Source organism: Aegilops tauschii, chromosome 1, assembly GCF_002575655.3.
Source record: "Aegilops tauschii subsp. strangulata cultivar AL8/78 chromosome 1, Aet v6.0, whole genome shotgun sequence".
NCBI classification, from domain to species: Eukaryota; Viridiplantae; Streptophyta; class Magnoliopsida; order Poales; family Poaceae; genus Aegilops; species Aegilops tauschii.
The window spans coordinates 395,322,602-395,340,593 of NC_053035.3; positions in this window are offsets into that span (position 1 = coordinate 395,322,602).

Below are 17,992 nucleotides of genomic sequence, written 5' to 3' on the forward strand. Positions count from 1 at the left end.
ACGTGAGAGGGGTTGGGAGGGGCGCACAGCCCCTTAGTGGGCTGGAGTGCCCTCCCCTTGGCCCATAAGGCCCCCCAACATTTGCCGGGGCCTCCGAAACACCTTTCGGTCACGCTGGTCATCACCCGGTACTCCCAGAACAATTCCGGACTCCAATACCCTTCGTCCAATATATCGATCTTCACCTCCGGACCATTCCAGAGTTCCTCGTCACGTCCGGGATCTCATCCGGGACTCCGAACAACCTTCAGTAACCACATACTATTTCCCATAACAACTCTAGCGTCACCGAACCTTAAGTGTGTAGACCCTACGGGTTCAGGAACCATGCAGACATGACCAAACACCTCTCCGGCCAATAACCAATAGTGGGATCTGGATACCCATATTGGCTTCCACATGTTCGACCATGATCTCATCGGATGAACCATGATGTCGGGGATTCAATCAATCCCGTATACAATTCCCTTTGTCTATCGGTATATTACTTGCCCGAGATTCGATCGTCGGTATCCCCATACCTCGTTCAATCTCGTTACCGGCAAGTCTCTTTACTCATTATGTAACGCATGACCCCGCGACTAACTCCTTAGTCACATTGAGCTCATAATGATGATGCATTACCGAGTGGGCCCAGAGATACCTCTCCGTCATACGGAGTGACAAATCCCAGTCTCGATTCGTACCAACCCAATACACTTTCGGAGATACCTGTAGTGCACCTTTATAGCCACCCAGTTATGTTGTGATGTTTGGTACACCCAAAGCATTCCTACGGTATCCGGGAGTTGCACAATCTCATGGTCTATGGAAACGATACTTGACATTAGAAAAGCTCTAGCAAACGAACTACACGATCTTGTGCTATGCTTAGAATTGGGTCTTGTCCATCACATCATTCTCCTAATGATGTGATCCCGTTATCAATGACATCCAATGTCCATGGTCAGGAAACCATAACCATCTATTGATCAACGAGCTAGTCAACTAGAGGCTCACTAGGGACATGTTGTGGTCTATGTATTCGCACATGTATTACGGTTTCCAGTTAATACAATTATAGCATGAACAATAGACAATTATCATGAACAAGGAAATACAATAATAACCATTTTATTATTGCCTTAGGGCATATTTCCAACAGTCTCCCACTTGCACTGGAGTCAATAATCTAGTTCACACCACTATGTGATTGTAATGAATCCAACACCCATGGGGTTTGTTCATATCTCGCTTGTGAGAGAGGTTATTAGTCAACGGGTCTGCACCTTTCAGATCCGAGTGTGCTTTACAAATCTCTATGTCATCTTGTAGATGCAGCTACCACGCGCTACTTGGAGCTATTCCAAATAATTGCTATACTTTACGAATCCAGTTTACTACTCAGAGTCATCCGGATTAGTGTCAAAGTTTGCATCGACGTAACCCTTTACGACGAACTCTTTTACCACCTCCATAATCGAGAAAATTCCTTAGTCCACTAGTTACTAAGGATAAGTTCGACCACTGTCATGTGATCCATTCCTGGATCACTCATGTACCCCTTGACTAACTCATGGCAAGGCACACTTCAGGTGCGGTACACAACATAGCATACTGTAGAGCCTATGTCTAAAGCATAGGGGACGACCTTCGTCCTTTCTCTCTCTTTTGCCGTGGTCAGGTCTTGAGTCTTACTCAATACTCACACCTTGTAACATAGCCAAGAACTCCTTCTTTGCTGATATATTTTGAACTCCTTCAAAATCTTGTCATAGTATGTATTCATTTGAAAGTACTATTAAGCGTTTTTGATCTATCCTTATAGATCTTGATGCTCAATGTTCAAGTAGCTTAAACCAGGTTTTCCATTGAAAAACACTTTTCAAATAACCCTGTATGCTTTCCAGAAATTCTACATCATTTCTGATCAACAATATGTTAACAACATATATGTCGGGTGGTTGGTGCGACATATGCCAACGGGTGGCTTATCATTGTGGGAGCCAGTAAGACATCACTGGTGCCTGGAAACGGGATAAGGCGAAGACATGCACGCCGGCGAATCTTACCCAGGTTCGGGGCTCTCCGTGGAGATAACACCCCTAGTCCTGCTCTGCGGGGTCTCCGCATGATCACTAGATCAACACAAGTAGCTACAAGTGCTCCTTGAGCTGTTTGGCTAGAGGAGGAAGAAAGGCAAAGCTAGCTCTCCTCTTCCCTCTACGTGGTGTCTAAAACTATCTCAGAGATCAACCCTTTGCATGGGTGCCCTGGGGGGTTTATATAGGCCTACCCCCCAAGGATACAATGGTAATCCGGCTGGGTGCGGGTCCCAGCCGTCAAGGTCTGTGCTCGCCGGCTTCTTCGCCGGCCGTTGGGGCCCGCCGACTGGTGGGTCCCGCCGGCTGCCGGCCTCCTGGTCGACAGGCCGGCCCCACCGCCTGGGGGCCTTGTCGGCGGCTGGTTACTTGTGCCTCGCCCCTGATGACGAGGGCTTTGTCGAGGTAAGCGTGGCTACAGTGCAGCCGCCTGGCGGGCTCTCACTGTAGCTTCACCTCGTCTTGTCTCCTTAATGATGCACATACTTCGAGGAAGGGAGGTAGCCGGCTATTGGGAGCTGGCTACGCCCCAGGCCGACTAGGGGAGGCCGGGCCACCTTCGAGCGTCCCTCTGGCTGAAGTGGCCCGCCGCCCGCGGGCCGTACTGCCGCCTGTCGTGTGTGACGTCACGGTCAACATGGCAACAGTGTCGCGCCGGACGGGGGATGGCTGACCCGTACGGCGCATTGTGGCCATGCACGCTCCGGGATTCGGGGGTGGCAGGCTGTACTATGGCCACGCCCCATCTCATCGTCGTTATGTGGGTGCAGCCCTGGTGGGTGCAGTCTTGGCCGGCTTCCGGGAGTCGGTCTTCTTGTGGCCGGCTTCTGGGAGTCAGTGTACTTATGGCCGGCTTCTGGGAGTCGGTTTGCTTATGGCCGGCTTCTGGGAGTCGGCCGTCTTATGGTTATCTTCGGGAAGGTTTTGGAGGTCGGGTCGCCTTCCGGTAGTCGGCCTATGAGATAGCCGACCAGGGGAAGGCGGCCCTGTGTTTTGGATGCTTGAAGGCCCATTCGGCCTGATAATTTTTCGAAGAGCCAGGGGGAGTCGGTTAGGCTACGCGTGGCCATTTACTCCGACAGTAGTCCCCGAAGCTGGTTGGGCTTCGAGACTGAGAAGAGGACGAGAAGCTCGGCCAGCTTCCTATCTTGAAGAGCCAGTAGCTAGGAGCCGGCTTCGGTTGGGAACGCCGTCTTGGCGGGATTTTGAAGTCTGAAGGCAGGAGTTGGTTGGTGCGCACGCCGGGTTGCGGGCCGGCCGCTCGCCGCCCGCGTACCATGTGGCACCCTCCGGCTGAAAAAAGCCTGCCAGCCCACGCGCGCGACGGGATGTCGCCGCAGGCCGGGGGCCCATCACTCCCTCGCCTAGGCCCAGACGCGGACTCTTTGTGGCCCAAAGCGGGCCGCACGCCTTCCGGCGGCAGTTTCTGCACGTCGTTAAGGCGCAATAATCGCGGAACGTGGGGGAGTCGGCACATTTAATCCCACGTTCCCCCCCACACCTCGCCTCCTCGGCTTCGCTGCACGAGGCTATAAGTAGGGGGAGGAGGGGGAACGGCAGGCGCTCGCACGCTCACCCTCGCTCCGCCATTTTCTTCCTTTCCTCCTCTGCCGCAGCATCCCTTCGCCACCGCGCCGTCCCTCTAGTCTTCGCACTACCCCACAGCTTCGCCGCCGCGGGGCCGTGATTTCGCCGTCGCCGCGTCGTTTCTCGCCCGCTTCTTGCTGTCATGCAGCACGGCGTAGACTGGGACGGCTCCAACGTCCATGCGGACCACATCGACTTCCTCCGCAAGACGCGGCGGATGCCCGGCGAGGACCAGGTGCAGGTCCGTCTTGCGCCGAAGAAGGAGATCACGCCGGCGCCGGAGGAAGGCGAGTGGGTAATCTTCCGCTCACACTTCCTGCGCGGCCTCGCCCTGCCCGCGAGCGCCTTCTTACGCTCCTTCCTCGAATTCTATCAGCTCCAGCCGCACCACCTCACTCCAAACACGGTGGTGCTGATCTCCGCCTATGTCACTCTGTGTGAGGGCTTCCTCGGTGTCCTTCCCACCCTTGAGCTTTGGGGGGAATTCTTCCAATCCAAGCTTGGCACCCGCATGCAGGGCGTGCCGGCTCAGTGCGGCGCCTTCATCGCGGTGCGGAGGCCGGCAGCCGACAACCCCTTCCCTGCCATCACGTTGATCCAGTCGGTGAAGCTCTGGCAGAAATCGTACTTCTACGTGAAGAACGTCGCCCCGCAAGGCGACTACGTCAATTTGCCAGCTTACGTAGCCGGCCCGCCGGCTGGGAGGCGGCCCCAGTGGTCCTATCGGGCCAGGACGCTGTCGCCAGCTGGAGCCGCCGCCGTAGCCCGACTCGGGGTAATGATCCAGTCGGAGGGCCTGACTGGGTCCGACCTGCTGGCCGCCTTCGTGGTGCGTCGGGTACTCCCACTTCAAGGCCGCCCTCATTTGATCAGTCAAATGAGCGACCAACTCGATCCGAGTCGGATGTGCACCAAGGAGATGCCTCATGACGAGGTGGCTCATATGGTGAACTATCTCGCGAACTGCAAGCTCTCCGCAGAGTGGCAGTTTGGCAAGGAGCCGTACTCCCGTGCCAATCCCCCGCCTATGGTATGCTTTCTTTATCTTCTCTTATTTAATTTTGTCACCATGTTTTTCTTGGCCGACTCTGACCAGTCGGCACATCTTGGCAGAGCCCTCTCCTTCGACCTGCGGCTGGGACAACGGGGGCGAATCGCCAAATTTTCCCCGACCGGGCGAAGCATGACTTGGAGGACCCCGACTTGGTTGCGGCCGCCATGGACGATAACACCGAGGCAGGAGGCGGCGAAGCAGGCGGCTCCGGGCTTGGAGCCAGCTTCGACCACTGGCCGGAGGACGACGAGGCGGAAATCGTCCCGCGCCGCCAGCCGGCGTCCGACCATGGCGCGGGTTCATCCGCCGTGCCGCCTGCTCGAGGCGGCGCGCAGAAGCGTCGGGCCGCGTCGGGCTTGTTCGGCAGTCGGCTGAAGAAGCGCAAGAGCGGTGCGATGGTGACCAGGCGGGATGAGGCGGCCGCGAAGGTGGCCCGCTTCCGCAAAGTGGTGAAGCAGCCGCAAACGGTTTCGGCATAAGTGTTGATTCTCTTGCATATTCCTTCTTCTTTTCTTGTCGATTTCTGAATCCTTGTCTTGTCTTATCAAACAGGGCTCCACTCTCTCATGAGCGGATCACTGCTGCCTCTGTGGTTGGATCGGCGGGAGGATCCGCAAACACCTGCCGCATGGACCCCCATGCCGAGCTTCAAGCGGCAACGGAGCGGAACGCGCGGGAGGAGCGGGAGGCGAAGGAGCTGTGGGCGGCCGCTGCCAAGGCGGCGCAGGAGATGGCGGAGGAGTCGGCGAAGGCATAAGCCGACGCGGCGGCCAAGGCCCAGGCGGAGGCAGCAGCCGCAGCGGCAGAGGCGGGGGCCTTGCTTGTCACCCCCTGCGTGTCGTGGCACCCGAGATCCCGGAGCCCCCGCCGAAGGAAGCAAGTGGCGACCTTCCGGGGATGGAGAGGGAGGAGGATGACATCGTCGTCCGGGAGAGGGAGGCGGCACCGCCATCGCCGACTGGGGTGGACCGAGGTGGCCGACTTGACGCGCCGCCCGTGCGGCCGGTTGGAGGCGAGCCGGCTGCGAAGATGGACCTGGTGGTTCGTTCATCATCACGCCAGCGTGCGGGGAAGGCGACTTCGGCGCTGGACCCACAGAAGGCCGCGGGCTCTAGCTCGTCGACCCAGGATCTGGAGACAGCCAGCGCCAGCTCGTGGTGGACGCCGGGTGGTGGGACGGCCATGGTGAATGGGGCGGCGCAAGAAGTCCGGAACCGGCTTCAGGCCCAGGCCTCCGTACTGAGGCAGTACAATGATGAGTTCCTCCTGACATGGGCGGCCATTCGGGTGAGTCTTCCCGCTTTTTTGTTTCTTGACCTTGATTTCTTCCATGGGGGCGCGTCAGCGCACCCACTGGGTGTAGTCCCCGAGTTCCGAGTCGGCTGCTGAGCAGGCGGCTTGGAACTTCTTAGTAGAGTTTGATTGCCTATCTTGCTCTTGTTCGCTTATCTATCCGACTTGCAGGACTTCCACAACCTCCGTGCGGCTGCCTTCAACTCCCAGGCTCGGGAGCTGACCTAGAAGACTGCTGATCTAACTGAGAGCCGGAGTAAGTGCTTCAACTTTTATCTCATGTGGGGGCGCGTCAGCGCACACACTGGGTGTAGTCCCCGAGATTCGGGCCGACTGCTGAGCAGTCGGGTCGGATCTTTCCTGATGACTTCTTTCTTATTTCTTTTTTCTTCTTTGCCATACCTGCAGAGGCCAATGCCAGCCTGAGGGAGTAGCTGGGTGGGACCCAGACCGCCCTTCGCGCCAAGGAGGCCGAGTTTGATGCCTTGGTTTAGGAGCGTGACCGCCTTGTCAAGAGGCTGGCCGACCAGGAGGAGAGCCACAAGGCGGCCCTGAAGGCGGCCCTCCAAGCCGAGTACGAGACCGAGGCGGCGAGCTGGGCTGAGGCAAGGCAATCACTGATCAGCGGCTACGGCCAGATGGAAGACTTGGTTGACGGTAGGCCGCCTTCTTCTTCGTTTCTTGCTTGCCGCTTGCCATTTTAGTCCATTCTCTAACTTTGTGTTTTTTCTCTTTCTTCTTTCTTGTCCAGAGTACTTCCCTGGTTACTCTACCGCCGCCAACCAGGTCATCGAGGCCCACCGCGAGGCACGAAGGCAAGCCGGTGTGGAGATCGCGCCGAATGCTCGTCGGTCGCTTGAGGAGCAGCTTCTGGCAATCCAAGCCCGCCTCCAGCCGGCTCACCGCATGCTCTGCCGTCTTCAGCGCGTTGGGGCGCAAGTGCTGGCCGCCCTCTGGCCCGGCAAGGCGGTTCCCCGTACCCCCAGTCGGACTGCCGACTGGCTGGAGGTAGAGGTTGGCCGCTTCGAGGCTTGGAAGGCTTCTGCAGCTCGGTCAGGCGCCAGGCGGGCGCTGGAGTTCGTCAAAGCCTGGTATCCCGAGTTGAGCTTGGACCAGCTGGCCACCTAGCGGCAGGAGGCTGACGAGGAGCTGGAGGCGGTGCGGCCGGCTATCGTCCAGCGTGCCTCGGCAATCGCCAACTACACCGACACCAGCGCCTTTGCTCCTGAGGTGGATGATAATGGCATTGCTCAGCCGGAGGAGTGGTTCGGGCTGAACCCAGCGGATGGCGAGGACTCGGCGGAGGAGATCGACTCCAGCGACGAGGGCGAAGAGGAGGAGGGAGAAGATGGTGAAGACGCCGTGCTAGAAGGTGGAGCAACCGGCCTCCCTCAACTTGATCGTGCCTCCAGCAACGAGGCGCGTGCGAGCGCGCCGCCCGCAGCCGGCGATGATCAAGCCGAGACTCGCTAGCCGGCCACTCCTCCAGCCGGCACTGCCGTCTCCACCGACCTTCCCGGCTCGCCTGTTGCGCCCTTAGTCTGATCCGCCGCCTTTGCTTTCCTGTTTATTGCTCTTCAAACAATATTTTGTTAAGTTTGCGCAGTTCCACCCACTTGGGGTGTATTCAAATTATGTTGACTGCCGGCCTGCTGAAGGCCTTATGTGTAAATATAATCATGCATGTGTTTGGCTTCCCATTGTTCTTGCTTTTCATCCTTTGGTTGTTTCCTTTGCCGCCCTCCCTTGGTCGCCGCCTTCCCAGCCGGACAGCTGCTCTGCAGTCTATGGCTGGAGAAGTGCTTGGCCGGTTGGGAGGGCAAGTACTCTAGCTTTCTTGGATTTTAGCGAAGTGAATGGGAAGCCGGCCAGCCGGCTGTTCTGACAGCCGGTAGGTGTGGTGGGAGGCCGGCTTGTGTTATATAGGTTCATTAGTCCTTAGCCGTTTTTCGTGTGGGCATCCTTTCCGGCCTTTGGCTCTTGCCAGTCGGACAGTCGGTTCTTCGAGCTGCGACTTTCAATAAGAGAGGGCTCGGGTGCCGGCACACTACTTGTCTGACTGCAGGTAGAACTTTAATATAACTCAAGGCGGCCATTCCCCGGGCCGACTAGTCGAACCCGGTGCCAGATAGAAAATCAAATGTAATAGTACATTCATAGGTATGACACTCATCATTCATAGATAAAAGAGGGTAGTTCCCGAGTACGCCTCGGGGGGCCCGTTGTCTCGTACTTAATACAAAAGGTAGCGTGATACATACTGCTTTGAACTGTAAAATCTTCTCAGGAGATTGGCATTCCATGGTCGTTCCGACTCCTTGCCGGAATCATCCCTCTTGCGTGCCTTCGGCTTCTGTGCGTCGATCAGGTAGTAGGAGTCGTTGCCTAGGGCCTTGCTGATGACGAATGGGCCTTCCCAAGGGGCCGAGAGCTTGTGCTGGCCGGCTGTTCGCTGGATCATCTGGAGCACAAGATCGCCTTCTTGGAAGGATCTTGGCTTGACCTTCCGGTTGTGGTAACGGCGCAAACCCTGCTGGTAGATGGCGGACCGGCTGAGTGCTAACAGCCGGCCCTCTTCCAGCAGGTCGACACTGTCTTCTCGCGCTTCCTTGGGCTCCCCCTCTGTGTACATGGTTACCCGAGGCAAGTCGAACTCGATGTCAGTTGGGGTTACAGCCTCGGCACCATATACAAGGAAGAAAGGAGTGAAGCCGGTTGACTTGTTCAAGGTAGTATGCAGACTCGAGAGGACAGCCGGCAGCTCATCGAGCCAGCAGCCGGCCGAACGCTCAAGTGGTACGACCAGTCGGGGTTTGATGCCGGAGAGGATGAGGCCGTTTGCTCGCTCGACCTGGCCGTTTGACTGCGGGTGGGCAACGGACGCTAAGTCCAGTCGGATGCCCTGTGTCGCGCAGAAACGTGCCAGTACTCCCTTGGCAAAATTCGTGCCGTTGTTGGTGATGATGCTGTGTGGTATACCATACGGAGTGGTGATATCTGCGATGAATGTCACGGCAGTCGGCCCGTTCAGCTTCTTGATTGACTTCGCTTCAATCCACTTGGTGAATTTGTCCACAGCGACAAGCAGATGTGGCATGCCGCTGCGGGCCGTCTTGAATGGGCCCACCATGTCCAGCCCCCAGACGGCAAAGGGCCAGGTAAGGGGGGTGGTCTTGAGTGCAGAAGCCGGCAGGTGTTGCTTGGAGCTGAAGACTTGGCACCCTTTGCAGCATTTGACTAATTCCTTGGCGTCTTCCAAAGCAGTCGGCCAGAAGAAACCATGGCGGAAAGCTTTGGCGACAAGTGATCTTGAGGCCGCGTGGTGGCTGCATTCGCCTTGGTGGATATCCTTGAGGATTGCTATGCCCTTCTCTGGATCGACGCAGCGCTGGAAGACTCCAGTGACGCTACGCTTAACAAGTTGTCTGTTTATTATTGCGTATGCTCCGGCTCGGCGTTGAACTAGTCTTGCCGAGATCTCATCAGTCGGCAGCTCTCTGTTTACTAGGAAGTTGAGGATGGGCTGGGCCCATGATGGAGTTGTGACTTCTTCTATTGTCAGTACGGCTACAGTGACCTGGGTGGGTGGGTTGGGTGGTGAAGAGTTGGAGTCGGCCACCACCTGTTGTGTCGTTGCAGTCCCCGGGCCGACTGTTGTAGTCCCCGGGCCGGGTTCTGAAGTCCCCGAGACGGGTGCGACTACGGCAGTCCCCGGGCCGCCTGTCGAAGTCCCTGAGCCGCCTGCTGGGTTCCCCAAGTCGGATCCGATTGCATCAGGGGCAGGCGGTATGAAGATGGAGTCTGATTCTGGAGACGGCTTGACAGACGGTTTGAGGAGACATTGGAGAGAGACGCCGGTTGGGATAGCTTGTCGGGTGCAGCCGATCCGTGCCAGGGCATCTGCTTGCTCGTTGTCGGCCCGTGGCACGTGGAGGAACTCGCATCCTTCAAAGTATCCGCTGATTTGCTGGACGAGGAATCGATAGCTCGCCATGTTCGTGTCCTTGGCGTCCCAGTCACCAGATGACTGCTGGACCACCAAATCCGAGTCGCCATAACACAGGATCCGGCGCATGCCGAGTTCTTTGGCTAGCCAGAGCCCGTGTATGAGCGCCTCGTACTCGGCCACATTGTTGGAGGCGGCAAAATGAATTTGCAGTGTGTATCTGAGTTTGTCGCCCTTGGGAGAGGTGAGGACGATGCCGGCTCCCAAGCCGGTGCGCATCTTGGATCCATCGAAGTGCATCCGCCAATGAGTGGAGTCGGGAGCCGGCAGTAGGTACTGGGTCTCGGCCCAGTCGACAAGGAAGTCGGCCAATGCTTGGGAGTTGATGGCGGTGCGGGGCTGGTAGAAGATCGTGTAAGGAGCCAGCGCAATGGCCCACTTAGCCACCCGACCAGATGCATCCCGGCTGCCTATGATCTCGGCAAGCGGGTCAGTGCATACGACTGTAATGGGATGCTCTTGAAAGTAGGGCTTCAGCTTCTTGGCGGCAAAGTACACTCCATAGCACATCTTCTGGTAATGCGGGTAGTTTTGCTTCGAGGTGGACAGTACTTCGCTCAAATAATATACCGGCCTCTGGACCAACTGAGCTCGGCCTTCTTCTGGGCGTTGGACCACGATGACTGTACTGACCACTCGGCTATTCGCAGCAATGTAAAGGAGCATGGGCTCTTTCTCAGTCGGCGCTGCCAGGACAGGCGGTGTGGTCAGCATCTTCTTCAACTCGTGGAAAGCTTGGTCTGCTTGGTCGTTCCACTCGAAGTGGGTGGACTTCTCCATGAGTCGGTACAGGGGGAGAGCCTTCTCTCCTAGCCGGCTGATAAAGCGGTTTAGGGAGGCCAGGCACACGGTAAACTTCTGAACGTCTCGCAGCTTGGTAGGAATCTCCATTCTCTCTATGGCCTTGATCTTCACTAGGTTGCACTCGATGCCGCGTTCGGAGACCAAAAAGCCTAGAAGCTGGCCGGCTGGTACTCCGAACACGCATTTCTCAGGGTTGAGCTTGATCTAAAACTGGGGCAAGTTGGCAAATGTTTCTCTGAGGTCTTCCAGCAGGGTGCCGCACTTCTCCGTCTTCACCACAATATCGTCTACATAGACGTGGGCATTTCTGCCGAGTTCCTTGAGGAGGCATTTCTGCATGCAACGCTAAAAAGTGGCACCGGCATTTCTCAAGCCGAATGTCATAGTCAGGTAGCAGAAAGCTCCGAATGGTGTGATGAAGGCGGTCTTTAGGCGGTCGGCTGGATCCAACTTGATCTGGTGGTAGCCTGAGTAAGCATCCAAGAAACTCAACAGCTCGCATCCGGCTGTGGAGTCTATCACTTGATCGATCCGTGGTAGGGCAAATAGATCTTTGGGGCAGGCTTTGTTGAGGCTGGTGTAATCTATACACATACGCCATTTATTGTTCTTCTTCAACACCAAGACCGGGTTGGCAAGCCATTCTGGAAAAAACACCTCCATAATGAAGCCGGCTGCCAGGAGCCGGGCTATCTCTTCTCCTACGATCCTTCTCTTCTCCTCCGATAGTCGGCGGAGAGGTTGCTTGACTGGTTTTGCGTCCGCTCGGACATGTAGCTTGTGCTCGGCGAAATCCTTCGGAACACCCGGCATGTCCTTTGGGGACCATGCAAAGATGTCCCGATTCGCACGAGGAAGTCGACGAGCTCGCCTTCCTATTTGCTGTCCAGGTATGCACCAATGACAGCAAACCTCTCCGGGTTCTCCGGGTCCAGAGGTATCTTCTTTGTTTCCTTGGTGGGCTGGAAGGAGCCCTGAGCATCACATTCCTTGGGGTTGGGGGACAGGGCCGGCTGCTTGCCGGCCATGGCCACGACTCGGTCCAGCATCTTCTTCTCTTCAGCAATCACGAGGGACTCGGCCAGCCAGCTGCTGGCTGCAGCACACTCTGTGGACTTCTTGTAATCTCCGGCTATGGTGATGATCCCCTTTGAACTCGGCATCTTCATCTTGAGGTAGGCGTAGTGGGGCACAGCCATGAACTTGGCCAGGGCTGGTCGGCCAAGCAATGCGTGTTAAGGGCTCTCTAGATCCACTACTTCAAACCAGATCGCTTCTCGGCGAAAGTGATCCTTTTCTCCGAAGAGAACATCCATCTTGATCTTGCCGATTGGGGAGCAAGACAGGCCGGGTACGATGCCATGGAACACAGTCCGGCTTGGCATGAGTTGTTTCGTCTTGATGTTCAACTTCTCCATGGTGTCGCGGTACAGTATGTTGATGCTGCTTCCACCATCAATTAGCACACGGGAGAAACGGGCAGCTCGCCTTTCTGTCGCAAGGGTGGCGTCCAACACCAATGCATAAGAGCCGGGAGACGGCATCACCTCTGGGTGATCGGCCCGGCTCCAGCTGTTTGGCTTCTCAGACCAATGCATGAACTCGGGGTTGCTGGAGGCGACCGTGTTGACTTTTTGGTGCTGTCGGCGCCGACTGCGCTTGTCTTCAATTTGGCTTGTGAAGACGACGTAGGCGGCGTGCTCATCTGGAAACTCATCTTGAATGGCTCCGACTGCTGGTTGGACAGCCGGCTGCTGAGGGGCTGGAGGCGGCGGGCCAGGAGGTGGAGGCGGCAGCAGCCCCTCGCCCTTGGAGATCCACGTGAGCCAATGGCACTTCCGGGTCGTGTGGTTGGATGGCTTCGCGCCGCTGTGGAACTTGCAGGGGGCATCCAGAGTTTGCTCGTAGGAGAAAGTCGGCTGCCAAGCCGGCCTGCCGCCCTTCTTCTTAGGCGCGGGCCGCTCTTCGGGCTGTTCGTCTTCGACGGTGGCTACTTGCCGACTGGTGGAAGGCGGCATAGGGGCCTTGCGCTTGTGGTCTTTCTGGTAGGGGCGTCGGTTGGAGTCACCGGCCGGCGTCTTGGGAGCCGGAGCGAGCACCTTTCCAGAGGCATCCACTCGAAGCTCAGTCTTCATCGAAGAGTCGGCCGTGGCGTACTTGTCTGCTATGATCAGCAGCTCGTCGAGGGTAGTTGGCTCGTCGCAGAGGAGTCGATGCTTGAGGAGGGTGCCCTCTCGGCACCCGGCGGTGAAGTACTCTATGGCTTGAACCTCGTGCACCCCCTCGCAGGAGTTGCGGAGCTCGGCCCAACGCGTGAGGTACTCGCGAGTCGATTCGCTGGGCCCTTGGACGCACAAGGAGAGCTGGCGGGGCTTGGGAGGCCACTTGTATGTGCTGGTGAAGTTGCGGACGAAGACTTCCGTGAAGTCTAGCCAGCTGTTGACGCTGTAGGGCTTGAGGCTGTCCAGCCAGGTGCGTGCCATGCCTGGAAGCATGAGAGGGACGTACTTCACGGCAACGCGCCTGTTGCCGTTTGCTATGCTGACTGCGGTGTAGTAGTCGATCAACCATTCTTCCGGCTTCACGGAGCCATTGTATTTTGGCGTGTCTCTTGGGAGTGAGAACCCTTTGGGGAAGGGCTCGTCGCGGATGCGGGGGCCAAAGCAAGGCGGGCCGACATCATCTTCTTCTTCTAGCGCCAGGGATCGCGCTAGGCGGCCGATCCGGTGGCTGGCATCATTCTTGCCGACTCCTTCGCGGTGGCCTAGTCGGGCGCCGAGAGTTGGATGCGTGACAGGCGGCGGGGTGGGATATCTCTCCCCACGGGGGGGAGGCGGATTACCTTGTCGTTCCACCGCTCGGGGCGGCCTTCTGCGTCGCGCTCAATGGTGACCCGAGTCCGACTGCGGCTAGCAGCTGGCTCCTTGTCTTTTCTTGCGCGGGCGCCGCTTGCAGTCAGCGTCCGGGATGTCGCGCCGTGCTCTCAGCGTGGGGGAGGACCTTCAGCGCGGGCGCCGGCTTCATGCCGTTCTGCGGCCGCGTCGATCAGCTGCTGGATGCGTCTAGTCATGTAGGGGAGCTCATCAGCCCCCAGCCCGTTCAGCTCGTCTACGGCCGCCTGAGCGGCACGCAGGTTATCGAGTGGCGTGGCGTAGACTGGGCGGTCTGCTCCCAACATGCTGGGGATGGCCGCGCCATGCTTTTTGACGAGGCCGGCTCGGCTCGGCCCGCCAGGAGGCGGCGTACGAAAGGCGGCGCGGTCGACTTCGCGCTGGTGAGCCTCAGTGAGGCGTCTCATGGATGCTATCTTCTGGCCCTCCGCGATGAGGGCGAGGCGGCGTGCCTCTAGAGTCTCAGCGTCGGCGTCGGCCGGGATGGGGACAGACAAGTCGTGCAGCGCCGCTTGTAGGGCGTCGTGGGTGTTCTCGCTCGAGGCGGCGCCATGGCTGATGACCAGCACCTCAGGGACAGCGTTGCTGCCACTGTCGGCTCGAGGGAGAGGGTCGTCAATGATCACCACGTTGGTGGGGAAGGCGTCAAGCGATGCCGTGTCGGAGTCGACAAGCATCGGGTCGGTGGAGCCGACCGATTCCAAGTCCACAGCAAGCTCGCTGGAGACGTGCGGCTGGTCGAGGAGGCTGACGAGGCGGCTCTCGGTGCAGTCTGTGCCCGCGTCGGACGCAGGCTCGTCGGAGATGCGAGCCTCGCCAAGAAGATCGGCGAGGCAGCCCGCCGCGCAGGCGTCGTCGACGCCTTGCAGCGCGTCGGGGCAAGAGCCATCGGGCGTAGCAGGCTGGCTACGCAAGCAGGGGAGGAAAAGGGTTCCCGTCCAGAACAGGTCTCCGGATGACGGTGCACCTGGCCCCACGGTGGGCGCCAAATGTCGGGTGGTAGGTGCGACATATGCCAACGGGTGGCTTATCATTGTGGGAGCCAGTAAGACATCGCCGGTGCCTGGAAACCGGATAAGGTGAAGACATGCACGCCGGCGAATCTTACCCAGGTTCGGAGCTCTCCATGGAGATAACACCCCTAGTCGTGCTCTATGGGGTCTCCGCATGATCACTAGATCAACACAAGTAGCTACAAGTGCTCCTTGAGCTGTTTGGCTAGAGGAGGAAGAAAGGCAAGGCTAGCTCTCCTCTTCCCTCTACGTGGTGTCTAAAACTATCTCAGAGATCAACCCTTTGCATGGGTGCCATGGGGGTTTATATAGGCCTACCCCCCAAGGATACAATGGTAATCCGGCTGGGTGCGGGTCCCAGCCGTCAGTGTCTGTGCTCGCCGGCTTTTCCGCCGGCCGTTGGGGCCCGCCGACTGGTGGGTCCCACCGGCTACCGGTCTCCTGGTCGACAGGCCGGCCCCACCGCCTGGGGGCCTTGTCAGCGGCTGGTTACTGTTGCCGCGCCCCTGATGACGAGGGCTTTGTCGAGGTAAGCGTGGCTACAGTGCCGCCGCCTGGCGGGCTCTAACTATAGCCTCACCTCGTCTTGTCTTAGCCGGCTATTGGGAGCGGGCTACTCCCCAGGCCGACTAGGGGAGGCCGGGCCGCCTTCGAGCGTCTCTCTGGCTGAAGGGGCCCGCCGCCCGCGGGCCATACTGGCGCCTGTCGTGGGTGACATCATGGTCAACATGGCAATAGTGCCGCGCCGGACGGGGGATGGCTGACCCGTAAGGCGCACTGTGGCCATGCATGCTCCGGGATTCGGGGGTGGCAGGCTGTACTGTGGCCACGCCCCGTCTTATCGCCGTTATGTGGATGTAGCCCTGGTGGGTGCAGTCTTGGCCGGCTTCCGGGAGTCGGTCTTCTTGTGGCCGGCTTCTGGGAGTCGGTCTACTTATGGCCGGCTTCTGGGAGTCGGTCTGCTTATGGCCGGCTTCTGGGAGTTGGCCGTCTTATGGTTATCTTCGGGAAGGTTTTGGAGGTTGGGTCGCCTTCCGGTAGTCAGCCTGTGAGATAGCCGACCAGGGGAAGGCGGCTGTCGTGGTATTCTCACGGGAGGGTGTGAAGACAGATGCCACAAGGGCTTTGTGTGAGGGTAAGACTGCTGCTGATAGGACCGGGAGCGGGTATGCGAGTAGCACGCGCTAGTTTACCCAGGTTCGGGGCTCTCCGGAGAGATAATACCCCTACTCCTACATGTCTGTGTATCTGTAATATATCTAGTACAAGGTTGCTCCTGGAGCTGTATCTGAGATCCGTGCCAAGTGCATCTGATTTGGTATATGCATATAGGGCATGCTAGTGGCCGGCCATACTCATGGCCGTTTGTGTGCGTGAGAGTGGATGGATGGCTAGCTAGCTCTCTTGCTAGCTAGCTTGCTTGTGTGAGTGTGTAAGTGAGTCCATCCATGGATGGATGGATGTGTGTCTCCTTTTATAGGAGAGGGTAGCTTTGCATCTAAGCTATGTGGAGGTATGGGAGCAAGGCATGGTGCATGTCATGCTTGTCCCCTAGGTCACTTCATGAATAGTGCCAGGGGACAAGTGACACTATACATGATGGTGTCGCGGTACGGTTGTCTTGTCCGCGGTATGGCCATCTCGTCGGGGTCTTGTCGATGCCGGGTCGGACTGCAGTCGGCAGCCGGCTAGTCGGTGCAGTCGGTCAGCTGGCAGCCAGCCGGGTGGAGCAGTCGGACGGGGAGCCGGCAGGAGCGGCCGGGCAGTCGGACTGAGGGGCTTTGCTAGCCCCGATGTCTTGAAATATTGTCTCGCCGTCTTCGGGATACCCGTGTCCAATTACTCCGACAGTAGCCCCCAAGCCTCCGGGCAACTTGGCAAAGTCGGGCGGAGGTTTTTTCGCGAGTGTTCATGGAAATGATCATGCAAAAGACAAAGTTAGTCCATGCAGATATGTCAAATGATTGCTTTTTAGCACTGCAAGTTTTATGCGGAGGGTGCCGACTCGGTTTCGTCCGAGCCCCCTTCAATCTTTTTCATGTTCCCTCCGCTCTTTGGCTTGTGCTCTCGCTTGCCGGACAGCCGCTCTGCGGTCTGTGGCTGAGAGTGGGCCGCGGAGTGGAGTGTACAATACTCAGACTCTGGGAGCGAATTTAACCGAGTAGATACTCATAAAGAAAACGGTCGGGTCGCCCGAAGCGTTTTTCTTCCCGGACGTTTTTCGCGTGGGTGGCCTTCAGCTTTCACTCTTGCCAGTCGGACAGCCGCTCTGCGGTCTGTGACTAAGAGTGGGCTTTTCATACCGCGCACGCTACTAAGCCGTCTGCGGGAACTAACGTCTCAGGCCAAGCGGCCAGCCCCCGGGCCAACTCTGGCTGGCGCCGGGGCGAACAGTGATGCAACTGTAATGAAATGCGGAGATAGCCCCCGAGCATCGTTCGAGGTTATCCGTGCTCTCGCGGTGAAAAAATCTGTGGGTGAGGAGCTCATATTGGTTTTCGTGTAGCCGAGGCGGAGTTTGCCGAAGAGAGCCGGCGCACCCGCTGGGTGTAGCTTTCGAGCCCCCGATCGCTCGAAGGAGGGTCCCGGCCGGTCAGGCTCGACCGGCCAGGCGGCGAGGCGTTTTGCAGCGCCCTTTTTCTTCTTCTGCCGGCCCCTGGCAACCGGACAAAACTCTTCTCTTGTCTCCGTGGGGGCGCGCCAGCGCACCCACTGGGTGTAGCCCCCGAGATTCGGGCCGACTGCTGAGCAGTCGGGCCGGATCTTCCGGCAATGACTTTGTCTTCTTTCCTCACGGGGGCGCGTCAGCGCACCCGCTGGGTGTAGCCCCCGAGATTCGGGCCGACTGCTGAGCAGTCGGGCCGGATCTACCGGCGACTACTTTGTCTTCTCGCCTCGCGGGGGCGCGTCAGCGCACCCGCCGGGTGTAGCCCCCGAGATTCGGGCCGACTGCTGAGCAGTCAGGCCGGATCTCCCGGCAACTACCTTGTCTTCTTCCTCGCGGGGGCGCGTCAGCGCACCCGCTGGGTGTGCCGTCGGAGCAGGAGGCAGACCAGCCGGCTTGGCACTGCCGACAGTGCGGGTCACGACACGAGTGTTTCTTTTCTTCTCTTTGCCCAGCCGACTTCTTTCTCTGTGTTTTTTTTTGGCAGTCGGCCCTTTTCTCAGCCGGGTCGGCACTCGGCCTTTTTTGCTAGCAGGCTAGGCACCCGGCCACTTTTCTTCTTTTCCACCCGGCTAGCGGGCAGTCGGCCCTCTGCTTT